Source organism: Mustela lutreola, chromosome 3, assembly GCF_030435805.1.
Source record: "Mustela lutreola isolate mMusLut2 chromosome 3, mMusLut2.pri, whole genome shotgun sequence".
NCBI classification, from domain to species: Eukaryota; Metazoa; Chordata; class Mammalia; order Carnivora; family Mustelidae; genus Mustela; species Mustela lutreola.
Window position 1 is genome coordinate 78482643 of NC_081292.1, and position 27418 is coordinate 78510060.

At 41.7% G+C, this 27418-nt stretch overlaps 1 pseudogene; it reads left to right on the forward strand.

The window, feature by feature from the left end:
• Window positions 1-630: 630 nt before the first annotated feature.
• Window positions 631-16201, forward strand: LOC131827858 (E3 ubiquitin-protein ligase TRIM32-like; annotated as a pseudogene).
• Window positions 16202-27418: the final 11217 nt, after the last annotated feature.

Here is a 27418-nt window from a genome sequence, read left to right on the forward strand (position 1 = left end):
CTTCAGCCGCAGGCTGGAACTTGCTTTCCCTACCCACTGTCCGCTCTCTGCCCCTGGGAACCCATGCCAGCTTACTGGCTGCTCCCCCCAGGTACAAAGCTGAACATGCCTTGCCACACACATGAGGCACACACACACATGCACACACATCCACACACATTTTCCTTTTGTTGTTCTCCTTGCCTAGTATGCCCTCAACATGAATCTGTGTCAGGTACCAGTGCCAGAATGACAACTGTCAAAGAGACCCACCACAAACAGCCCACTGTCTAGCAAGAGATCCAGTGTTTAAATGTCCAATTATAATACACTGTGCTAAGTAATGCAACTGATAAGCAGAGGTGCTAGAGGAATATGTAAAAAACACAAAAACAAAAACAAACAAGCAAGCAAAAGGCCCTTACCTTTAGGAAACAGACTGTTAATCTATGTTGGACATCACTGGCACTATTCATAGTTTACTAATAGTTGGGTAATCAGCACATCTAGAATCATCTTTCACTGCCTAAGTCCTGTGTATATAGTGAATGTTACACAGTATACCATGCAGGTCTGTTTTAATTGAATTCAATAAAGATATGAATACTTTGTTTGGCTGGCATATATTAAATTATGATACAAAGGGGGACAATGTCCCTTCTCAAGTCACGGGTGGTCAGAGGGGTCCCCAGAGAAGTCGGCGTCAAAGCTGAGACTTCACTGGTTGGGGAGCTCCCTGACCCTGGCCATGGGAGGAAGAGCACTGCAAAGAAAAGGATCAGCTGCTTTAAGGTCTGGAGTCAGACATGGGGTGACTTGCAGGAACACATGTGTTTCAGCGCTGCTTTGGAGCAGCTTGACCGGAGGGTGAGTCAGTGGCCAGGACTCAAAGCAGAGAGGAAAAAACCCCAGGTCTTATCCCATTGGTCCCACATTCTTACTGATCAGCTCAGTTTATAGTTATTTCTTCTTCCACTGAATTTTATCACATCAATAAACTTTACTGCTCATCAATATGTTACCTTGATTCAGGGACTTATGCTAATGTCTCTTTTAGACGAAAACCGCTTAGAGAAAAGGACAGCTGGATCTTTCCTTTTAACATCATTACACTGTCTTTCATGGATATGGTGCTCAGTTAATATTTTGTGGATGAATCAGTAAGACCATTAGAGAGGCAGTATTTTCACAATTAAACCAGGCCATGTTTACAATATGCACCTATTGCTCGAGCATTTGAAATCAAACTAAGTTGATTTTGTCTTTTATTCTTTAAAACATCTCACACTTATTTCCAATGCTCAGCACAGCCTATACATGTACTGATTGATTTTCTCAAATCGTTTCTGTATTTTCAGCAATACTGCTTTAAGCAGTAGGTCTTTCAAGTGCATAGTTATTTCCTGTTCCGACAGGTGGTCTCTTGATGAATTCTACCAGAGCATTCTGGGCAGGATACTATCGTTCCAGGTTGCAGTGTTGTCCAAGCTGCACCTTCCAGCCTGGGCGTCACCCAAAAGGATAAGAGCACCCGCGGAGCCCAGAGAAGGTTACACGTTCCCATTGCTCCCCTTCCCTCTCCTGCAGACTTGCCTCAGCCTCTCTCCTTCATGCCTTTTCCGTGAAAGGGCAGCAGAATTTATCTGCCCACCTTCCTCGTCCTGTTCCCCCCAACTGTGACCCCAGATAATCTGTCTCTGGATTGTTCCAACCCCAGTTCCTGGTAGAACCAGCTTCCCAGGGACTGTGTAAAAGCGTCTCAAAACCCTGCACCAGGGTCTTTTTGTTCACAAATGTTCTATTAACAGAATATTTTGAAGTCAAATGTGTTGTGCTGTTTTTTATAAGTAGTGCTTACTATGTACCATATACTGTTTTAAGAACTCTGTAACAGTAACTAATTTAACTTTCTGTAAAGAAGATGCTGTTTGGGGTGCCTAGGTGACTCAGTCAGGTAAGCGTCCTACACCTGATTTCTGCTCAAGTCATGATCTCAGAGTTATGGGATGGAGCTGCACCTGGGACTCTGCACTCAGCAGGGAGCCTGCTTCAGATTCTGCCTCTCCCCTTCCCTATGCCCCTCCACAACCTGCACACTCTCTCACATGCACATGCACACACTCTCTCTCTCTCCCCAAAATAAAGAAATAAATCTTTTTTTTTTAAACCTTACATTCCTCTCCTTTTTACAGGGAAGAAAATAAAGTCACAGAGCTGGATCTATTTTTGAACCATACTGTCTCTTGCTTTTGCTTACAAAATGTTTTTTTTTTTTTTTCAAAACAGTGGCTTTTATAAACATTCATTTCTTCTCTTTTTTTTTTAATTTTAAAGAAATCCAATTCTTTCTTTTTTTCTTTCTTTTAAGAATTTTTATTTATTTATTTGACAGAGAGAGAGAGAGAGAGAACACAAGCAGGCAGAGTAGCTGGTTGAGGGAGAGGGAGAAGCAGGCTCCCTGCTGAGCAAGGAGCCAGATGTGGGGCTTAATCCCAGGACCCTGGAAACATGACATGAGCTGAAGACAGTTGCTTAACCAACTTAGCCACCTAGGTGCCCATCTTCTCTTTTCTAAAATCCTGCCAAATGTCAGGAGAGAAAATACATACACCCCAAATTATAAAAAGAACGAAGAGGAGACAAGAAATTTCAGACAAGAAATGTCAGAAAATTGTTTAGATACGATGTGGGAGAAGGTAACTGACTTAGAAGGCCAGTCCATCCCAGGGAACTTCTCACAGAAGGCAAGGAGATGCTGCTGTTCAAAACAGGAAACTGTGTGAAATTCTGGACACAGAAGACCCAGACCCTAGGTCTGCCTCCCATTCTCCCATAACAGGAGTAGCTCCTTCCCACCGTCCCCTCCAAGACCAGAGCCAGGACCAGGCTGGAAGGGGATGTTCCCACATGGCGCGTCTGGTGCAGGTCCACCTGTGGGCCTTTGTGTTCGAGCCCTCTGCTGTTTCTCCTCTTAGCCATGCTTAGGGCCACCTCTCCCTCCATCCCCTCATCAATGGGAGATTAGAGTATTATTATTCTCTGATGAAAGTCCAAGAGAAAATATATCCAGATGGTGACATTTGGGAGTACACCAAGGAAATGATTGTCCCCAGGGAGCCTGGGTGGCGCAGTCATTAAACGTCTGCCTTCAGCTCAGGACATGATTCCAGGGTAGTGGGATCAAGCCCCGCATCAGGCTTCCTATTCAGCAGGAAGCCTGCTCTCCCTCTCCCATTCTTCCTCCTGTGTTCCCTCCCTCACTATGTCTCTCTCTGTCAAATAAATAAATAAATAAAATCTTTTTTTTTTAAAAGAAAGAAAGAAAGAAAAAGAAATGATAGTCCCCTATTTCTTTATAGTGAGGCTCATCAGGCAACAAGCCCCTACAATATGGTAGGACTTCCCACCAGCTCTTAGCTATGAAGGGACAGCTGAAGATCACCATGCCTTTGAAGAAATCCTTATATACAAAAATGACAACAGCAGTTAGAAATCTGAAAGAAAACAGATGGCACACCCAAATCTGGAATTTTAAGGATAACTTAACAAAGGGACAGTTGGCAAAAATAAACAGGGCTCAGGGTGAGTAAGTAGGAAGGAGGAGCTGCCAAAATCTGGAGAATGTAGTTGTATGGAGAGTCTAATCACCCAGAACTGTGGCTTTTGGTAGGAGAATCTTGGCGGTGGGTTGTCTGTGGGAGCCAAGACCCCAAATTCATTCTCTTCTGTCCAGCTTTCCCACAGGCCCAGCCCACAGAGATTCCAAAGGGCATAGGAGCCTGTTGTTGATACAGCCTCCTTGACAAAAAGCAGAGGGATGAATCTGAGTGACTTTGAGTATAGATTTGTGGGGCCAAGGGAAAATATTTATCACCAAGACTGAAACAAACAGAAGAGAGAGAGGAGAATAGAAAAGAAGCAAAAATAATACAGAGAAAAGAAGTCATAATAACCTCAAAGAAAGAAGAGAATATATACATACACTTCTTTTTTAAAGATTTATTTATTTATTCCAGTGAGAGAAAGTGCATGAGCAGGGGGAGGGGCAGAGGGAGAAGGGAAGCAGACTCCCTGCTGAGCATGGAGCCAGATGGATGTGAGGCTCAATCCCACAAGTCTAAGATCATGACCCAAACCAAAACCAAGAGTCAGACATGCAATCAACTGAGCCAGCCAGGTGCCCCAAGATTATATATTAAGAGATAATATATATTTTAAAAGATTAAAGAAGAGACCATGGATAGCACAATATCAGAACTGAAATTTTAAAAATCCAATGGAATACTGAAAGTTCAAGTCCAATAAATATCCAGAAAGTAGAATAAGAATGTAAATATATAGAAAGTAGGAAATAAATAAGATAATTAGTGGATCAATTCAGACATTATAACATCTGATAAGTAGTACTCTGGGGAAAAACATAAAACAGAGAAAGGGGAGGTAAATAAAAAAAATAATGCCAGAACAATTTCTCCAATGAGTTAGTGGCTTGAAAGGACCCAACACATACCCACCACAATTAATTTTTTTAATTCATACAAAGGTATATCATTGAAAACTTTGTTCCTTACATGTAAAGGGAAGATAGAGAGGTAAAGCAGGTAACAGTCCAAGGAAAAAACATTCAAATGTCATCAGATTCTCAAATACAAAGCTGGGTGTTACTCAACTTCAAAATTCCAATGGAACTCTACACCCAGTCAAATTATAAGTCAAGTATGAAGATAGAATAAAAACCTTTACAGACATGAAAAGACCAAAACATTAGAGTTCTCAGAAAACCTAGATGACTTTGAGTCTGATGATGCTCTTCAGATAAAAGACCAAAGGTGCAATCCATGAAGGAAAAAATGGATAAGCTGCATTTCGTTCAGATTATAAACTTGTGCTGTGCCAAAGACAATGTCAAGAGATGAAGAGACAACTCAGAAACTGGGAGAAAATATTTGCAAAAGATACATTTGATAAAGAACTATTACTCAAAACACACAAGTAACTCCTAAAACACAACAACACAAAATTTGTTTTTAAAAATGGGTCAAAGAGGGGCGCCTGGGTGGCTCAGTGGGTTAAAGCCTCTGCCTTCTGCTCAGGTCATGATCCCAGGGTCCTGGGATTGAGCTCCACTTTGGGCTCTCTGCTCAGCAGGGAGCCTGCTTCCTCCTCTCTCTGTGCCTGCCTCTCTGCCTACTTGTGATCTCTCTCTGTCAAATAAATAAATAAAATCTTAAAAAAAAAAAAAATGGATCAAAGACCCGAATAGACACCTCACCAAAGAATATGGCAAATAAGCAAAGAAAAGGTGCTCCATGTCATATGCTATCAGAGAAATGCAAACTAAATGGGATGCCACACACAACCTATTACAATGACTAAAATTCAGAACACTGATGAGGATGTAGAGCAATGGGGATTCTCATTCATTGTTAGTGGGAATCAAAATAGTACAGTCACTTTGGGAGATTTCTTACAAAAAATCTGGCAATTTGTCAATTTCTTACAAAACTAAACATACTCTTTGCATATGATCCAGCAATCATGTTCGTTGATATTTACCCAAAGGGGATGAAAACAACTGTCCATGCATGCGGGTACTTGTAGCAGCTGTATTCGTAATTGCCACAACTTGGCAGCAACTGCAATGTCCTTCCATAAGTGAATGAATAAATAAATGGTGATACATCCAGACAGTGGAATAGTATTCAGCACTGTAAAGAAATTAACTATTAAGTCATGAAAAGACATGGAAGAAGCTTAAGTGCACATTACTAAGTGAAATAGGCCAATCTGAAAAGGGGACATACTGTATGATTCCAAATATATCACATCCTCAAAAAGGCAAAATTATGAGGACAGTAAAAAAGATCACTGTTGCTAGAGGTTTGGGGGTGGATGGGAAGGGGTGAATAGGCAGAGCACAGAGAATTTTTAGGACAGTGAAAGTGCTCTATATGATATTTGTCCAAATCCACAGAATTTTTTTTTTTAAGATTTTATTTATTTATTTGACAGAGAGAGATCACAAGTGGGCAGAGAGACAGGCAGAGAGAGAGAGAGGAGGAAGCAGGCTCCCTGCTGAGCAGAGAGCCCGATGCAGGAATCGATCCCAGAACCCTGAGATCGTGACCTGAGCCGAAGGCAGCGGCTTAACCCTCTGAGCCACCCAGGCGCCCCAAATCCACAGAATTTATAACACCAAAAATAAACTCTAATATAACAGACTGCAGACTGGGTAATTATGATGGGTCAGTGTGGGCTCATCAGCTGCAACAAATTTGCCACTCCAGTGATAGAGATGGGTAATGGAGAGGTTGTGTATGTGTGGAGGCAGGGGAATACAAGAAATCTCAGTCCTTTCCTCTGAGTTTTGCTGTAAACTTAAAACAGATCAAAAAAAAAAAAAAAATCTTAATAAAAGAGAGAAAGCCAGAGAGAGAGAGTTCTGATACATACCTTCTCAGATTGCTACTGGATGGGGTGCTTCAGTAAACAAGGGAATCAACAAGAATAAAAGGAACATGGGATCCTACTACTGTAGAAACCTATGCAGAAAACTGATTCATGAAAAAAATTACCTAGTAGCGTGTTATTTAGAAATTTGGAGTTTCTAATGTAAAAAAAATATCTGGAAGGATTGAAAGAAGTTGTCCCTGGGGAGTAAAACTGGGATGACTATTTTTCAATATAACCCTCCAGGTACCATTTTAAAGCTATGTTGATATTTACTGCTATAAAAACTAAAATCAATAGATGATGTTTTATTTACTACCTTGCCTGTTTCTTCTATATTATCTCACTTAGAATGTCTCAGGAGCACTTCCCTTCCCTCCCAGGAGCTTGCCATCCACTCTTTTTTTCACCAGGCTCTTTCCAAATATCTTCTGTCATATGCTGTGTTTGGGCAAAAGGATATAAAGATGTTAGAAAATTCTCACTCATGAATTTCCCACATGATTAAGGAGATGAGAAATGAATGATTAAAGCATAATAAAAGAGACATACTAAGTTAGATGGCACAAGTTACAACTGTTACAGGAGGTAAGACATAAATTTGTGAACTGAGACAGTAAAGAAAACTTCAGGATAAACTGGGATCCACAGTGAGTATTAGTGTGTGGTTATGATCTGGTGAGAGAAAACAAGTAAATATTCAAGACTGAGCTTATAACCAAGCAAATATGAAATCAAGAATGACTCAAAGAATTGTGAGTAAATAATGACGGAGAGAAGTCACCAGAAGTGAGTTTAGAGGAGCACCTGGCTGGCTCAGTAGGTTAAGCTTCTGCCTTCGGCTCAGGTCATGATCCCAGGGTCCTGGGATCAAGTCCTCCATCAGGCTCCCACTGAGCAGGGAGCCTGCTTCTTCCTCCCCCTTGGTCTGCTCATCCTCTCTCTCTCGTACTCTCTCTCAAATAAATAAATAAAATCTTTTAAAAAGTGAGTTTAGAAAGATGAGCCAGAACTAGACAGGTAAGAGTCAGTAAACACAGGACTTGTCTTAGTGGGTGACAAGGATGCCCCCTAAAAGATTTTGACCCTGGTAAAATTATAGCAGTAGTTTGGGCAGATTGATCCAAGAGTTAAGCTCAAAATGGTCAGAAGGAGCAAAAAATCTTGAGGCATGCTCTCTTAAAATCACTGAAGCATGAAGTTCTTTTTTTTTTTAAGATTTTTATTTATTCATCTGATACACAGAGAGAGATCACAAATAGGCAGAGAGGCAGGCAGAGAGAAAAGGGAAAGCAGGCTCCCTGCTAAGCAGAGAGCTTGATGTAGGGCTCGATCCCAGGACCCCGAGATCATGACCTGAGCCAAAGGCAGACGCTTAACCCCTGAGCCAAGCAAGTGCCCCTAAAGCATAAAGTTCTAAGCATCTGGACCAGGATGAGTTACTGGACCTCAACTACAAGAGGAAAGTCCTTCAATGTGTTCATTCATCCTCACAACAAACATTTATTGTGCTCAGTGTGTCAGGTGATGCACCAGCTACCGGGGAAGCAATGGTGCTCTGCCAAGGAGCCAACCATCAACTGGACAAGAGACAACAAACAACATAAGAGATCTGGTCAGATTTTTATCCAACTGAGCCAGGCACATGGATGTTTGTCCATGAAGCTTATGTTATCAGGATAACGGGATGCCTATAACAAGACTAAGCACACCAATTGCTAGAAAACACTCAGAGGAGTATCTAACATAATCTTAGGAATGCAAGAAAACGTTCTAGAACAGATATCTTAAACTATTCTCATAAGCACAATTTCTGACATATCTGCGATTGGGATGGGTCTTCAAATTCAGAACAGGCCATAGTTTGATTGGGAACATTTTTTTCTTTGTCAGTAGCACATAAAATCATGGTGTATCCTGCAATCACATCTTAGGCTTATTGAAATGCGGTGTCCAAGCCAGGGTCTCTTCTTTCCAGAGATCTGCCTAACCATAATGGTCACCCAATCTGGTAAATTCCACTTCTAGAAGGACTTGCATCCACCCACTCCTTAGCATCACTCACCACCACCATTCCCTACTGTAAACTATATCAACATCCTTGTTCTGTTTCCTCTGCTCCAAACCTTGATCTCTCCCATCTACTACTCGCCCCTCAAACCAGGCAATCTCTCCAAAAACCAAATTTGCTTATGTTACTTTCCTTCAAGGCAAGGTCTAAACTCAATAGAATGGTGGTATACAAGGCCTTTTGAGTTCTAGTCTCCACCAGTCTGCTTCTCCACCTCCTCCACTCTTCAACTTGTTTAACTCCTAGTTTACTTTATAGACTCTAAGCACCATTAATGTTCAGTCACAGTTTTATTTCATGGAACATTAAGAAAGAAAAAGAGATTCTCAATCAAAAGGTGACAAGCCATCAGGCCAGGTTCTCTTGGAAAAAACCTCCAAGGAGATCTGAGTATAGAAGGTTGATTGAGGAAGGCTCCCAGAAAAATATAGCAAACAAATGAGGACAGCAGGACCCAGGATTGGGAGAAGTTAAGCGGCAATAGAGTTAGGGAACTCAGCATGAGTTGCCCTTCATGAAGGGAGCCAGAACTCTGAACTCCCGTGTAGACTAGTCACTGAATGTGGAGTGTAGCCTTGGGTGAGGGAGAACCTCCCAACAGCAGGGAAATCACAGAAAAGGACACCCAGCTGAGAGCTGTCCTCTATCACCACTCCAAGAAGATAGACTCGAAGGGAAGATCTGGGCAGCATCTACTTTACCCACTACAAATGACTATCAGATGTGAGATTGTGTGATGGTTTCTGATACCAGACATGCTAAGATAGGGAAAAAGTCAAATCAGTTAAACAGTGTATGTGTAATCCATTCCTTTTCTGCTTACATCATTTAGTTAGTTTGGTGACTTACAATAAATAATCTTCATGGTACAGAGAAGAAAGAGGTCACAATGATACACCTAGTTGGTTTTTTTTAACATTTTAATATTTTAAGTGTACAGCTCTGTAGTACTAAGTATGTTCACCTTGTTGTGCAACCATCACCATCCATCACCAGAACTTTTTCATCTTGCAAAACTGAAACTCTGTACACATTAAAAAATAACTTCCCATTTCCCCCTTCCTCCATCACTTGGCAGCCACCATTCTACTTGCTTTCTCTACCAATATGACTACTCTATGTTTCTCATATACATAGAATCATGTTGTATTTTTCTTCTTACAACCAACTTATTTCGCTTAGCATAATGTTCTCAAGTTTCATCCATGATAGAGCATGTGACAGAATTTCCTTCCTTGTTAAGATCAAATAATATTCCATTGTATGCATGTATCACATTTTTTTTATCCATTCATCCACCAAAGGACATTGGGGTTGCTTCCACCTCTCAGTTATTGTAAATAGTGCCGCTATGAACATGGGTGTGAAAATATCTCCTCCTGACCATATTTTCTATTATTTTGGATATATACCCAGAAATAAGATTGCTGAATCAAATGGTAGTTCTTTTTTTTTCAATCTTTTGAAGAACAGCCATCCTGTTTTCCATAGTGGTGGCACCATTTTACAATGTCACCATTAGCACATAAAGGTTCCAATTTATCTGCATCCTTTCCAATGTTTGTTATTTTCTGTTTGTTTGTTTTTTTTAATAGAAGTCATCCTAATCAGTGCAGGGTGATATCTCCTCATAGTTTTATTTGCATTTCTCTAATAATTAGTGATGTTGAGTAACATTTTATATGTCTTTTGGCCACTTGTATATTCTTTGGAGAAATATCTATTCAAGTCCTTGGCCTTTTTGATGGGTTATTTGATTTTTTTGGTTGCTGAGTTGTAAGAGTTCTTTGTATGTTCTGGATATTTGCCCTTTATCAGATATATGATTTCCAAATTGTACTGTAAACTTTTCAACTTCATACTTTCTTGCTGCCTCAACAACCTCACAAAGAGGCTGTGAACACTTTGCCCAGGTGACCAGTTGCACCACTGTGATAAGGCTGGTCCCTGCCACAAGTTACTTTCTTATCCTCCCCTAACTGTAACCTAATGAGCTTCAAATGCACCAATGAAATCCCCTCATGCCTTTTGTTTGTCTTTTGTTTGTGTACTCCATCTTGATTCCCCAGTAAAGGCATTAGTGTCCTCAGCACCTCCATCTGCTAGGTTGAACTGGCTCCCTTGACACTCCCCCCATGTGGCCTTGCATAGCAAAGCATGCCTCTTGTCTCTAGGACCTGTGAATATATAAATCTTATTATCCTGCCCTCTCCTTGTCCCTTTTTGGTTGAACCTGGCTGACCATCTCATAAAAGACTGCAAAACACAATTACTTCCTTCCATTCCATAGGCAGTCTTTCACTCTGCTAATAGTGTCCTTTGACACACAAAAGTAAATTTGGCATGGTCCTATTTGTCTATTCTTTGCTTTTGTTGCCTGTATTTTCAATGTCATATCTAAGAAATCATTGACAAATCCAATGTCATGAAGATTTTCCCCTGTTTTCTTCTAGGAGTTTTATAGTTTGGGGTCTTACATTTAGGTCTTTAATCTGTTTTGAGTTAATTTTTTAATATAATGTAAGAAAATGATCCAGCTGCATTTTTTCACAAATGGATATCCCAACACTATTTCTTTCCCAACACTATTTGTTGAAGAGTCTGCCCTTCTCCCACTGAATGATCTTGGCACCTTCTCAAAGATCATTTGAGCATATATGCAAGGGTTTATTTCTAGCTGTCTATTCTATTCCATTGTTCTATGTGGCTTTATGCCATACTATACCATATTGTACTATACTGTACCTTGATTTTGTACTCTGTTTTTGAAATCAGAAAGTATTACTCTCCCAACTTTGTTCTCCTTTTTCAAAAATACTTTAGGTATTCAGGGTCATCTGAGATTCCATATGAATTTTAGAATTTTTTTTCTATTTCTGCAAAAGATGTCACTGGGATTTCAATAGCACACCTACTTTTGAGCACATTGTGCTTACGGTTTCTATGAGGTGTCCACGTCAAGTAAGCAATTGATTTAGGACTCAGAAGACACTGAGGATGGAATCAGTCATCTTATATAGCATCCGCACTTTTCCAAGAAGCTTGAAATGACTGTTGCCTTCCAAAATAGCAGCAAGAAAAATAAATCCCAACAGAAAAGAAGCATCTATATTGTTGACATTTTTTTTTTTGCCTTTCTCTCCATCCATAAAAGTAAGATCATTTGGCCTGATTCTCCTCAAAGAGAAATGATAAGATTTTTCATAAATTTGAGGAAAGACACATTCTGTGAAAAATGGAGTTGGCTAACAATCATCTTTCTCCTCTTTCACCTGAGTGCAGCAATCCAGCACCTACACAGAGTTCCATGAGGTGACTCAGAGCCCAGCAGCCAGCTTGCCCAGATATTTCCCCAGTCCTACCTGAGCAGGACCATAGCCCCACCACCGATGCTCCTACCCCACCATTTTCAGGCAGGATAACAAAGACTGTGGGCTAACCAATGAAGTTCTCCACACCAGACACATTCAAGCTGGGATGCAGAATCCTAGGGCATTTATCATAGACGTGTTCCCAGCATATTCCAGGCAGGATTTTTTTTTTATAGGACATATTTCTAAATATTTCTAAACCATATACCAAGCTCTACAGAAAAATCTTATGCCAGGGCTCTATTCTTTTCTTTTCAAGCTGTACATCTCTCTAGAACACCAGATGGAGTAAAAGAGTTCAAGAGCATCTTTTTTTCAGGGCAGTATACTCATAAAGCTTACTTGCCATCAGCAATTAATTTATCCTTATTTTTCTATCAGCATCCAGAGGGTGGTTAAGTGTTGGCTAAAAAGTCTCCATCTCAACTCTTGCACTGGAGTCAGCAAGAGTGCTTACTTAAATTCTCGGAGACCACTTCATATCTACTGAGGTCTCAGGATAAGGCCCAGGAATCTGCATTATAAACAAACTCCTCAGGAGATTCTTATGCATATGAACGTCTGAGAGACACTGAACTAGAGCAAATAAAAGTTTTACCCAAAGGAATTCAACTAAGAAAATAATTATCATAATCATAGGATTATAATGATTCTCACATAGTTTCCAACATAAAATCAGATATCCATTCACACAGTAGGGCATTTTATAAGTTTAGGGTATGCTGATTCTTCATTGGACTCTTATATCATATTCCTGTTTAATTCTTTTAAAATGCGAAGCTTATTTTTTAAGGAATACAATCATAAAATAAACCTTGAGCTCTGTTACTTACTTTCTCTTTAAGATTGAATAAAATTCCCAACCCTATTTTATTTTATGATTCTCACACTTGGGAAATCCTTTACACTAGCTGTTAAAATCATTAAGCCAATGTCCTCGATTTAATCTTTAAGGTTGACCAGCCAACATTGAGTCACTGTAATCTTCTAGGTCAGACAGGAAAAGAATTGACGTCGTTACCAAATACCACTGCGTAAGTGTCTTTGAGAAAATGGCAGCCAAGTGTACACAGTTGGGTAATGAAATATGATGGGTAACAGTCCCTGAGCAGGTGAGCTGGAAGGCCTGGCACCTGGCATTCCATCCCTAACGATGCCCTTCTGTGAGCTGTCAAGGATCCATGACACACTTTCTCTGACATAACATATCTCAGGGAGTTATCAAGATGTTTCCTCTCTCCAGAAGATCAACCAGCCTATTAGGAATGATAATTTGGCACATGCTATGCTCAAGGGACAGAAGCAATAAGGGACGTTTCATACAAAGGGGCTTCCACCGTGAGCCAGCAATGTTGATCTGCAGCTAAAAACGGAGATGCATAAAAATAAACCTTCAACCTCTCACCCCGAACAATGAAGATGTTTTCCAGAAAACTGCACAGAATCTAAACAGCCTCAGAGGTCACAGTTCCTTTCTCCAGCTTTTACTTTTTAAAGAAGGAAAAGTTAAAAAGGAGGATCAGCTGACCTAGTTGGTTTACCTCACTAATCTGTAACACTGACTGCCCAAGAGACAAGTATAATACAAACTTGGCCAAACGTCTTGTTGGCTTATTTCTAGCTTTCAGAAACAAACAAAAAAGTTATAATTAGCTATAATTTAATATGCTAAATTATTATGAATACTTCCCTGTCAGAAGTTAAAGTTAGTCTTCAACTCCTTTAAAGAGAGATGCCAGGATAGCTCCAGTCACACATTCATTCTCTCTCTCTCTCCCCCTCCCTCTCTCTCCCAGCCCTCCCCAACTCAAGTCAAAGGGAGGGAAAACTGAGATGATTACCTGGGCATGAAGAGGGAGATGACCACTTTAGCCTAAATGACCCAGGGTCTGTGCCCATCAATGCAAGCAAACCCAGGAACCAGCTATAGCCCAGAAGGGTCAAACATTGAAGACAAGGCAAGTTTTAAGTTAATTCATGTCAAAATTAAGTTTTTAAAAAATGTTTCCCTCTTACCCCAGGGTTTTGGATCAGTAAGACAGGAATATATGAACCGATGCCTACACAATGAATTATTGCACAAGGAGGGCTAAAGTACAGAGGGTACTGCCCCTCAACCTACAAGGCCCCTATCAAAAGGAAGGGCAGGAGGTCAGGCACAGAATATCCAAGGCAGTGGGGCCCTTTGCTGATCTGTGTTTATATATCATGTCCCTGTCACTATTATTTTCCTATCACTGTCCCCAGATCAGCCCATTCCCATAAATGTCCCCAATCCCTTCCAACTTCTAACATCCTTATTCAAACGTCTGTGGTAGAAGGTGGCAGTGGACACATCAGAGCCACAGGTGGTCAGCAGGATTTGACCTTCTGGAGCATGAACACCAAACTCTTCAGCTCTGGGTTGTGTTAGCAGATCCCTCAAGGGAAGCGCAGTCACCACTGCAGCAGCAGCAGCTTCTCACCTGAACCTGGACGCCGCCGGGGACGTGCTGAAGCACCTTATCTGCGCGGAGTCTTTCACAGAGGAGCAGCGGCCCAACTGCCTGCACAGTGGCCAAGCATCTCCCGCCAGGGCTTGGAGAAGCTCTTGGCCAGTAGCATCAGTGGTGGCTGCTGTCCCTTGTGCAGCAACCCTACCCGCATAACCAGCCTCACCCAGCTGACAGCCTGAAAGTGCTGAAGATCGTTGGTGCTGTTGGGTCAGTAGGGCTGCGGGGCCGCTCCTGCGCGGGTGCCATGGGCGGCGGCTGCCGGAATTGTGCTGTAGTGTTGTGCGAGCCTGGCCCGGAGACGGACCCCCACCCTCTGGCCCCCTGGCCACTCCCTGCCCAAAATGCAGGTGAGGGGCGGTGTCAAGACTTTGGAGAGAAGTCAGCAGGAGTTTAGGGGGTAGCTGCAGCTGAAGGAGGTCGCCTTGGAAGGGGTCTCCAACGACCTTCAGGCAAGGCATAAGGCAGTTCTCCAGGAAGAGGGCCGGAGGAGCACTGGGTCCAGGAAGAGCTGACTCGCTCTCAAAAGTTCTTCACAGGCTCTTAGGCTGAGATCGAGAAATCCAGTAGTCAAGTGGTAGACGAGCAGACTTACCTGCTTACCATGGCAGAGGTGCAGGCTCTGTCTCGCTGTGACCACTTCCTGGCCAAGCTCAAGCAGGCAGATGGAGGGCTACCGGAGGAGAGAGCGGATGAGGAGGACCCAGAGCTCACTGCCGGCCTGCCTTGGGAGCTTACCCTACAGACCTTGGAGCTTCCTCAGGTTGGCTATGTGCCCCTCCCCCGCCCAAATCAGGCAGGCTGTTAAAAAGCCCTTGAAAGGGGCTCCTGGGTGGCTCAGTCTGTTAAGCATCTACCTTGGGCTCAGGTCATGATCCCAGAGTCCTGGGATCGAACCCGGAGTCAGGTTCCCTGCTCGGTGGGTGCCTGCTTCTCACTCTTTCCCTCTGCCTGCTACTCTGCCTACTTGTGCTCGCTCTCTGTGTGTCAAATAAATTAAATTTAAAAATAAGTAAATTAAATTAAAATAAATAAATTTTTTTTAAAAGCTCCAGACAGTCAACATGGAAGATTCCTGGGCTTTGGAGCCTGCAACATCTGCTGCCTCCAACTCAGTTACACTTAGAGAGATGGACGAGTCTTGAGAAAGTGGTGGCCAGCCCTGGCTGTTGCCAGTATCCCACAGTGCCTCCTTCTCAGAAAGATAGGGACTAAGGCAGCGTTCCAGGAATGTTCAATCTTCAGTCAGTCTCTGTGTGGCCAGTCAAGGTGAAGAGCTGGTTGCTGACCGAGGCAACTACCGTATACAAATCTTCACTCAGAAAGGCTTTTTGAAAGAGATCCACAGCAGCCCTAGCGGCCTGGTTGTTTTGTGCTGAGCATCCTTGGGGCTGATCTGGCCAATCTCATTCCTCTTTCAGTGGTCATGAACTGCCATGGGCACCCTGGTGTGACTGGCAGCTACGACAGCTCCCTCAAGGTACACACCTTGGATGGCCACTGCATGCCAACCCAGGGGTATCACAGCCCCTCCACCTGGCCAGTTTGTGGTAACTGATTGGGAAGGTGGAGAGCTCTGGTGCTTCACTGTTGACTGAGAAGCAGGGGTGATCAAACGCTGCTGCCACTGTCTTGCCGTGTGGCCAGAGTTTGTCACCTGTGATGCTGAGGGCTCATCTGCTTCACCGGCTTGGGCCTAAAATCTGGAGAATTGGCAGAGTGAGCACCACCTGGAAGGTGGCTTCTCCATTGGCTCCATGGGCCCCAATAGGCAGCTGGGTTGCTTTGATAACCCTAATTTCATATTTCCCTCTTATTATAATGGGCTTCATATGTGACAAACTTTCTCTTCAATTCTGCTGCATTTAGTGTGCGTGCTCCAATGGGATCTGCTCCCCCTTTCATTTCCGACATTATATCCTGGGGCACCTGGGTGGTTCAGTTAGTTAAGTGTCTATCTTTGCTTGATCCCAGGGTCCTGAGATCAATCGTCAGGGTCCTGGGATCCAGCATCTCATCAGGCTCTGTACTTAGCAGGGAGCCTGCTTCTCCCTCTCCCTCTGCCTGCTGTTCCCCCTGCCTGTGCTCTCCTGCTCTCTCTCTGTCAAATAAAAGAATAAAATCTTACAAAACAAACAAACATCGTATCCCTGTGGCATGATGATTCTGGTGTCTTCACCTTCACCAGCATGAAATCTCATTCACTTAGTGCCATCAAGGGAGGTACACAGTCCTTTTGCGAAGCAGCACCTCTTGCTTCTAGGCGCTTTGTGCCATCTTGGATTGATCTTCAATTGCAAATGTGATAGAGAATGGATTGACTCTAGTTGTTTGGTGTTGAAGACTTTTGCCTGGAAATCAATTGCCTTTTACAGGGATGTATAGATTGGAATTACGTCAAAACACAGAAAGGTGGCAGTAAGCAAACACAAATGCAATACAGTCAGCAAACATGCTTGAATACTCTCTAGAGCTCATCATTTTTCAGCTTACCTCACTCCACTGACCTATGCTAAGAGCTGTCTGCAGAACTGTACAACGCAGGCCAGGGTCAGCCAAGTGGGGAGGTGGACACATCTTGTTTTCATTAGCCAAAACTGTTGGGTCTTTATTCTATAGTTTCCTCAAGTGACTGAACGATATTTGGTTTTGAGATTTATTTCCATTCCTCTATCAATAATTAAATAATTGATAACCGTTTCTTAAAATAAATAAATAAATAAATAACATCTGTGGTAGAAGCTACATTCCACCTAGGTCCTTTTTTTTTTTTTTTTTTTAAGATTTCATTTATTTATTTGGCAGAGAGACACAGCAAGAGAGGGAGCACAAGCAGGGGGAGTGTCAGGCAGAGGGAAAAGCAGGCTTCCCACCAAGCAGGGAGCCTCATGGGGGGCTCAATTCCAGGACCCAGGGATCATGACCTGAGCCAAAGGCAGACACTTAATGACTGAGCCACCCAGGAACCTCCCCCACCCCTTTTTTTTTTTTTTTTTAAACAACAGTCAACCCGGGCAAAAGAAATTCAACATTCTAGTTGAGGATGTAGAAATGAGGCTTGTCAGGGCTCTGCCTCTAGGACATATGTGATCAGCCACCTTGGCCTGCCTCCCCATGCCACTTAGTCTTCCTGGCCTCAGTCTCTATCTGCCCAGTGGCAGTGCCCTTCTGGTTGTTTTTAAGGCTTCTTCCAGCCACTGGTTCCCTAGGGTGGAAACCAAGGTGGTTCCTATTTCCAATCCTCACCTCTAAATCCACACTCTCATATTCCCGTACAGTGTGAAAACACACACCCAGTTCTGCCACCTCTATAGTGAGTCTCTGACCAGATTTGGGAGAAGGGAATGGGAGAGAGAGGAACCAGTCAGGCTCATCTTAAATTCCACTGGAGTGCAAATCCTGACAATTTCTCAGTGGCATACCTGTGCAGGAGAACCTGAGAAGTCTCCCACATTTTGAATCAGGATAGAACTCCACCCCCCTGCACTGGGCAGTTCTTGTGGAAATCTGAACATACCCAGGTCAAGGAAGCTGGGGTGGGAAGGAGAGATGTGCAGGGACACATGTGAAGGCTAGAAAAGCAGGACTTTGGGACACCCCTTGATAATGTCCAGTTCAAAACAACTGTTCTTATCAATGTTGGAAGAATTATTAAAACAATCATGTTCCTGAAGGAGAATCACAAAATGGAAGTGTGAGATTCTTGAAAATGTGACCAATGAAAGCCAAAATCTGAAAGACAATTTCTTTACTCTTGCTTTCAGAATATATTCATTCATTTTTGTCCTTATTTTCTGCCCAGGAAATATTTACAGAGCACCTCCTAAGCCTCCAAAACCATGCTTCATGCGGGTTATAGTGATTTACTTTAAATTGCTTCAGTATTATCAGTGTGCAGGTGTGTGAGTGCCAGCTGATTTCAGCTTGAATCCAACCACGTGCTCTCAAGAATATACACTCTGGGAGCAGTTGGTTAGCTGCCCAGAGCTTCCTCCGCCTTCTGCCACACAGATCCCGTTGACACAGATGATTTGCTCTTTGGCAGGCAATCAAAAATGGATATTCTTTGCTGACACTAGTGAGTCATGAATTATCATGGTGAATGAGAGAAATGGGCTCTTAACCACTGAAAACGTCAAGATAGGAGAAATGGTTAAAGGCTTAGGCATTCAGTTTGAGATGATGAAAAAGTTCTGGAGATGGACTGGTTGTCCAGAAATGTGAATGCATTTAATGCTACTGAACTTAAAAATGGTTAAAATGGGGAGTGGGGTGCTGAGTGGCTCAGTCAGTTGGGCATCCAACTCTTGGTCTTGGCTCAGGTCATGATCTCAGGGCTCCATTTTTAACCCAGAGTCTGCTCCAGATTCTCTCTCTCTTCCTCTCCCTCTACCCCTCCCCCGCTCATTCTCGCTCTCTAAAAATAAATAAATAAATAAAATCTTTAAGAAAATGATTGAAATGGTAAATTTTATGTTCTGTATATGTTATTTCAATTTTTAAAAACTTTGAGGTGGAGCCCCTGGCTGGCTCAGTTGGCAGAACATGTGACTCTTAATCTCAGGGTTATGAGTTCAAGCTCCACATTGGGCGTGGAGCCTACTTAATTAAAAAAAATAATAAAATAATTAAAAATTTATAAAAAATTTTAAGCTGTAGACACTGCCCATCCTTGCATGAATAGGGACAAACAACCATGACACTGGTCACCAAAATGTCCCCTGAGGCCTGGTCCCTGCTGGGGCTGTGCCTCACCAATGCTTTAAGAGGATTTCTGATTGCTGAGTGCCAACTAGAGGGTTCCAAATTAGGCCTCTAGAGCACAGGTCTGCAAACCCTTATAGTCAAGGGCCAGAAAGGTAAATATCCTAGTCTTTGTGGGCCATGAACTGTCTGTTGAAACTGCTCCCCTCTGTCATTCTAACAGGAAAGCAGCCACAGGCTATACCTACCTGAATGAGCATGGCTGTGTTCCAATAAAAATTCATCTACAAAAATCTGACCTAGAGCTTCATGTGCTGTCCCATGCTCTCCATCATTGGAATATTGTGTCTCCCTTGAGTGTCTTTTCATGCAAGGTGAGGTGGGAGCACTTCTACTTGCTTTGCCAAAGCCACATGTATTCGCTGTCTGTGGGGAGGCCCTCGGGGTAAGGCCTCCTTCCCTCCCGGCCCAAAAGTGCAGTGGCTGGGTTGTCAGACTTCTCACATCTCAGACAATCTGGACGGCCTGGTCACCTGCCTCAGAGAGCCCTGGAGTTGTAGGGAGCCTGCTGGCCAGCACCTGTTCACAAACAAAGACTCAGCCTGGAGCGTGGAGTACAACAGATAATATAAACAAAAGATTTAAAAAATTGCTCAAGGCATTATAAAATAAGAACTCTGACAGAGCAACAAAGAAAAGCCATTTGAGGCTGGAAAACAACAGCAAAAAAAAAACCCTACAGATTAGCCCCTCAGTGAAGAAAAGATGGGTCTGGCCCATTCAACCAGCACTGAGAACAGTGGGTGAGCTCCCAAAGCCAGGGAGACTTTAGGAAGGAACTGGATTTTCAACTACAAAACTGCAGGTTCCCTGAGGAACATCTGGATTTCAGGGTTCATTCGTTTTACCAGCTTTGCAGAAGACCAACTAAATCTGCAGGACAATTCAATTGGCTTCTGCCACTGATTATCACAGGTCTAAGGCAGAGGGAGGGAAGTGGAGGGTTGTTACAGGCGGTGCTTCTACGGAGCCGCTACCATACTCAGATCAGATTTCAGCGGCACCTGGGTGGCTCAGCTGGTTAAGCATCTGCCTTCGGCTCAGGTCATGATCTCAGGGTCCTGGGGTTGAGTACTGCATCGTGCTCCTTGATCAGTGGGGAGTCTGCTTCTCCCTCTCCCTCTGTTCTCCCCAAATTGTGCACGCTCGCTCTCTCTCTCTCTTGAATAAATAGATAAAATCTTTTTTTAAAAAGTAAAAAACAGATTTCCGACTATATATTCTTGCTTCCCCCAGCATCCTTTTCTCCTCTCCACTGGATCTGCTTACAAACCAGTCAGCATGCACCCTGAATGACTGCATGGTGTGTAGGGACAAGATCCAGTTTAAAACACAGAGGGAACAAGCTTCAAACATGAACTACACAGTGGACTCGATTTCCTCAAGTACAAAAATTTCTTCTTGGGGAGGGGGTGGGAGAGATGCAGTAACAGGGTGATGGACATGACGAAGGGCAAGTGATGGAATGAGCACTGGGTGTTCTATAAGACCGATGAACCACTGAACTCTACCTCGGAAACTAAGAATACACTATATGTTCATTAATTGAATTTAAATTTTAAAAAATCTTTCTTTACAATGTTACCATAAGAAGTAAATAGCTTATTTGTTAAATAACATGGGGTTTTTTTCCTGTCATTTTCTTGAGCTCTTACTCCATGAGAGACTCTATAAGGAGTTGTTGTTCCTAATTAATTGATTTATTTATTGAATACAATTGAAGTACAGTTGTCATACAGTATTATATTAGTTTTAGGTGTACAGCATAGTGGTTCAACGATTCTATACATTATGCAATGCTCACGATGATAAGTGTAGTTACCATCTGTCACCATACAAAGTTACGATGCTATTACAGACTATGTTCCCTATGCTGTACTTTTCCTCCCATGACTTACTCTATTTCATAACTGGGAGGTTTGTACCTTTATTGTTGTTTTAATGTATTTGCCTCTTTAAGTCACAATTATCTCTCTGTATTACAGACAAGAAAACTGAGGCTTAAGAGAGTTTAACTGAAATAAAATTGTAAACGTTTTGGCACAGAGTGGGCATTGAGTAAATGTCAACTACTACCCCTTCCAGAAAAAGCCTAATTTCAAATATGCTGTGTTCTTCCCTCTCAAAGAGATGATATGCTGAGGGTGGGGGCAGGTACTGCTTCCGGCCAGACACATGTCGCGGTGTTTCTCTCCACATGCTTAAGTCTTCTTTTCCTTCCACCAGAAAGGTTGTATTCATTCTTCACACAAACTGAGGCACCTGTTAGCTTTATTCTGAGCTGTTTGATGAGTTTGTGGCCATTTTAAAAAAAATTTTATTTGTTATTTGAGAGAGAGAGAGAAAGAGAGAGAGAGGTAGCAGTGCTACCTCAAGGGGGAGGGTATGGAGTAGAAGGGGGAAGCAGGCTCCCGACTGAGCAGGCACCTGACGCAAGGCTCCATTCCAGGACCCTGGGATCTGGACCTGAACTGAAAGCAGACACTTAAATAACTGAGCCCTCCCAGGGGCCCCGAGTTTGCAGCTATTATTAATGGAACTTTTCAGTGATGCTTTCTATTGGCCATTGCTGCTATAGAGCAGAGATAGAATGTGGATCTGGAGTCTACCTGTCTTACGGAACTCTTACTAGTTCTATTGGTCTCATAATGGAGATCTTTAAAAAACAAAACAAAACAAAACAATTCTTGCATCTCATTTCTTTCCCTCGTCTTATTGTATTGTCCAGAAACTCCAGAAGAAATACTGAATTGTAGCTCTGACAGTGGGCATCCTTTTTGTTTTCCTGTCTTTACCTTAATAATTCTTTGGCAGATGCCCTTTGTCCAGGTCACTCAGGTCTCCTGACTTTGTTGCTGTTTGCTGTTTGTTTCCACCAGGAGTGCATGTTGAATTTTGTCGAATGCTTTTTCAGCACCTGTTGACAGGGTCAGGACTTTTTTCTTTAAACCCCGTTAACTAGATCCCTTTGCATTGCCTCAGCCTTGTGCACTCAGCTTGGCCATAGCTTATTATTTTATTAACCCATTGCTTGGTTGGATTTATTGTTGGTGGGGTTTTTTATTTTAGTAATTTACTAATTACGTGCATAAATAAGATATTCCTACTGGTTTATTTTTGCACACCCCCCCTTCTCTGTCTTTATTAGCAGGATATGTTAACCTTCTAGAAATATTTTATAAGCATTCCACTTTCTCTATGCACTGAATACAGTATTAACATGGGGATATCTACTTTTCTGAAGATTAGGTAGATTCTTTGGATAAAACTGTACAGTCTCCAACTTTTTGGTGGGCTGACTGTGGATCACAATTTCAAGGTTGGTTTTTTGTTTTGCTTTGTTTTTGTTTTTTGCCTTTTTATGAAGATTTTACATTTCCCAGGTGATCACCCACCTCATCCAGGATTTCAAATGTATATAACAAAATGTAATATAAAATTCCACATAGTATGTTTGCTAGGACTGGCATAACTACTACAAACCCGGTGCTTTAAACAATAGAAATTTACTTTCTCACAATTCTGGAGACTAGAGTCCAAAATCAAGGTGTTCCTTGGAACCTCTTAGAACTTCTCTAAGGAGTTCCTTCCCAACCCCTCCAAATTCCTCTGATATCTGGTCAAGATCTGCAGATCTGGCATTGGGGAGGTGGCTACCTTATTTGGGATCAAGACAAACACCTACTGCTCCTTGTCTTTCCTTTAGGACCCCACCTATGGCTATAGAAGAGCCCTGAAGAAAGCCTGAGGAAGAATCTGTTCTACTTCTCTATCTGGCCCCCAGTGCTTGCAGGCAATCCTTTGTGTTCTTTGGCTCATACACACATCACTGCCATCTCCATGTCCATCTTTTACATGGTGTTGTGGGTGGAGGGAGGGACAAGTTTCTTCTTTTAAAGGTACCTCAGAGAGCTGCTTAGTGTGGATTTGAATATGTAAAGCACCTGTTATTTTGCAAAGTTTTTGTTTGTTTTTAGATTTATTTATTTATTTATTTGAGGTGGGGAGGAGGAGAGGGAGGGAGGGGGTATCTCCAGCAGACTCTTCAGTTGAGTGAGTTTGACCAGGGCTTGAGATTATGACTCAAGCTGAGAACAAGAGTTGTATGGCCCTTTCTTCATTTAAAGGTACGTCTGAGAGCTGCTTAGTTTGTTTGATTTGAATATGTAAAGCACTTGTTATTTCGCAAAGTTTTTGTTTGTTTTTAAAGATTTATTTATTTATTTATTTATTTATTTATCTATTTGAGGCAGTGGGGGCAAGGAGAGGGAGGGGAATCTCCAGCAGACTCTCCAGCTGAGTGAGCTTGACCAGGGCTTGAGATCATGACTCAAGTTGAAAACAAGAGTTGTAGGGGCGCCTGGGGGCTCAGTGCCTTAAAGCCTCTGCCTTCAGCTCAGGTCATGATCTCAGGGTCCTGGGATCGAGCCCTGCATCAGGCTTTCTGCTCAGCAGGGAGCCTGCTTCCTCCTCTCTCTCTGCCTTCCTCTCTGCCTACTTGTGATCTCTGTCTGTCAAATAAATAAATAAAATCTTTTTAAAAAATAAATAAATAAACAAGAGTTGTATGGCCCATCACCCACCCAGGCGCCTTTCATTTGCAAAGCTTTTGAATTGCAATTCTGATGTTTTCCTTAACCCAGGAATAATTTTGTTAAATTTATCTTATATTTAATTTTATATTGTTAAATTTCCCAACATTTTGGTTTTTCCTTCTGTTCCCTCATTTGCTTTTATTGCTCATTTCTAACTTTACTACACTCGTTTATTGATTGTGGCCTGTGTGATTTCCACTTTGGGGGTAAAAAGAGTTCCATATCTGTCTGTCAGTCCAAGCACGTTAATCATGATGGTCTAGACATCTGTCGTCTTGCTTGTTTAACTAATTTACCTAGTAAGAAATATGTCAGTAATGGAGCAAAAGAGTAGCTATGTAAAAAATACCATATGATTTTGCTCATATGTGGAATTTTAAAAACAAAGCAAAGGAAACAATGGGAAAAACAAGAAATAAACACAAACATGGACTCTTAACCATAGACAACAGATAGTCCCCAAAGGGGAGGGGAAGAGGACAAATAGGTAAAGGGAGTTAAGAGTGCATTTACGATGAGCACTCCGTACTGTGTAGAACTGTTGATTACGATGAGCACTCCGTACTGTGTAGAACTGTTGATTACGATGAGCACTCCGTACTGTGTAGAACTGTTGATTACGATGAGCACTCCGTACTGTGTAGAACTGTTGATTACGATGAGCACTCCGTACTGTGTAGAACTGTTGATTACGATGAGCACTCCGTACTGTGTAGAACTGTTGGATCAGTATTTGGACACCTGGAATTAATATGACACTGTATGTTAACTAACCGGAAATAAGAGAAAGAAAGAGAGAGAGAGAGAGAGAAAGGAAGAAAGAAAACAAAAGAAGAAAAGAAAGAGATAACAGTTGAGTACAGTAACAATAACTACAAAAGAGATATAAAAGAATAGAAGATTGCCTTCAAAATAACATCAAAACCTACAGATATTAGCGTTCTACTTAACAAAATATGGATGAGGAGAGTATAAAGTTTCAACTTCCCTCAAATTCATCTATAAATTCAATGTGATGACAGCCAAAACTCTAACACATCTTAAAGGGATTTGACATAGTTCTAAAAATTTACTTGGAAAATTAAAGGGCCAGGCATAGCTAGGACAGTTCTGAAGATGAGCATCAAATAGAGATTTGTCATATCAGATAGAACTTCCTAAATAAAAAAAAAGAAAGATTATTAAAAAACAAAAAAGAAAAGAAAGAAAGATGTTGGTTTCTCAAAATAATTAGGGTTTTATCCATTTTCTTCATATTCTTACTTATTTTAGCTTTTTATTTCCAAATTCGTGTGACTAGGCATATATAGATCCATGACATTAAACATGTTCCTGATCAATTGTGCCTTATATGAGCATTATAGGAGGCCTGATGGCCCACAGGACCTAAGCACTAACTGTAAACAGGTGTGTGGGTCCATGGTCAGTTCTGTCACCAACACTGTGCTGGAGGCCATTCCATCACCTCTGTAGGCATCAGTACCTCATTTATGAAATGGAGATCATGGGCTTTGTCACTACCTGGTGGGGGGGGGGGCAGCTAGCTTCTGGCTTGTGGTAAGTTCTCAAAGAACCGTTTTCTAAAATGGTAACAATGACAATGATGACCCACAACCTAAGAAAGGCCCCTACATTTTCTAATGGTTAAAAAAATATTAAGTAATATTTTGTGATGCATGAAAATTCTATGAAACCAAAATTTTAGTGTCCATAAACAAAGTTGTACTAGAACAGCCAGCCACTCATCCTCTTAGGCATTGCCTATGGTTATTTTCACACTACCATGCAGAATGGAGTACAAGAGAGAGTACTTAACCCCCAAAGCCTACAGTATTTACTCTCTGGTCCTTTGGAAAGAAGCTTGCCAACCTCTGCTTCAGGCCATTCACCCTACCCCACAAATCTTTGAGATTTTATGATCATATTACCATATGATCTGGTTCCATGCTACTACTTTGACCTCCTTTAACAACACAAAATTTTTCAGCATGTCCAGAAAATAAAGTGTCAATCACATTTATTAGTCTTTGTTTAATAATAGTCCCTTCCACCTAGAATTCTCTTCTTCCTTCTGAATATGAAAACCTCTACTCAAGAACCCAATTTGCTTTTATTTTACATACAATAAAGTGAACATATTTAACTATACAGATTGAAGAGGTTTGCAAATATACACAGTGTGTAACCAACATCCAAATTAAGACATGGATCATTCCTCACCAATGCAGAAAGTTCCCTCTGCAACCACTCTTCTGATAACAATCTCTTTTGATTAGTTTTTTTTAATCTCTTCTTAAACTTTCCATAAATGAAATCAGACAATATGTACTATTTTTTTTTTACCTGGCTTCTTTAGTTCAGCATAATATTTGTGAGACTCACCCATGTTGTGTTCATCACTTTGCCCTGCTGTCTAGTATTCCAACTGTATGAGTAAACTACTATTTGCTTATTCCATTCTTGTTAATGGCCACTTGGGTTGTTTCTGTCTTGAGGCTATTATGAATGAAGTGTCTATGAACATTTTTCTACAAGTCTTTTTGTGGACATAGTCTTTGTAGTTCTTAGGAATGGCTGGATCCTCAGCTCTGTGTTTGTTTAACCTTGTAAAGAACTGCCAAGTAGGGGCACCTGAATGGCTCAGTGGGTTAAAGTCTCTGCCTTCGGGGCACCTGGGTGGCTCAGTGGTTAAGCCTCTGCCTTCGGCTCAGGTCATTATCCGAGGGTCCTGGGATCGAGCCCCGCATCTGGCTCTCTGCTCAGCGGGGAGCCTGCTTCCTCCTCTCTCTCTCTCTCTGCCTGCCTCTCTGCCTACTTGTGGTCTCTGTCTGTCAAATAAATAAATAAAATCTTTAAATAAATAAATAAATAAAAATAAAAGTCTCTGCCTTCGGCTCAGGTCATGATCCCAGGGTCCTGGGATCAAGCCCTGTGTGGGGCTCACTGCTCAGCAGGGACCCTGCTTCCTCCTCTCTCTGCCTGTCTCTCTGCTTACTTGTGATCTCTGTCTGTCAAATAAATAAATAAAAATCTTCAAAAAAAAAAAAAAACTTCCAAGTAATTTTCCATGGTAGCACACCATCTTACACCCTCTCCAGCAATGTAGGAGAGATCTGGTTGCTTTACATCCTTATCAACATTTGGTATTTTCACTCTTAATAAGTGTAAGATATACCTCATTGTGGTTTTTTTAATTTGCATTTCCCTGATGACTAGTGATGTTTGGCACCTTTTCCTGAGCCTATTGGCTATGTGTATATATTTTTGTGTGACATATTCATTCAAGTCTTTTGCTCATTTTTTCAATTGGGTCATTCATCATATTGTTGATCTACAAGGTTACATATTCTAAATCAAGTCCTGCAAATATTTTCCCTGCAAAATTTTTCTCAGATGCGGTTTCTCTTTACATTTTCTTAGCAATGTCTTTTGATGAGCAGAAGATTTTAGAAGTTATTATTCTTTTCCATTGATCTATTTGTTCTATTTACACGATGCTATACTGTCTTACACCATTGCTATAGCTTTACACCTTTTGTTCTTTTTTTCAAGACTATCATAAATCATTTGCATTTTCATAAACATTTTTACAATCATCTTATCGATTTCTTAAAAAAAGATAAATTAAATTAAAAGAAGATCCCGCCAACGTGCTATTCTGATGGCAGAGTGGAGGATTACCCTGTGCCCCACAAA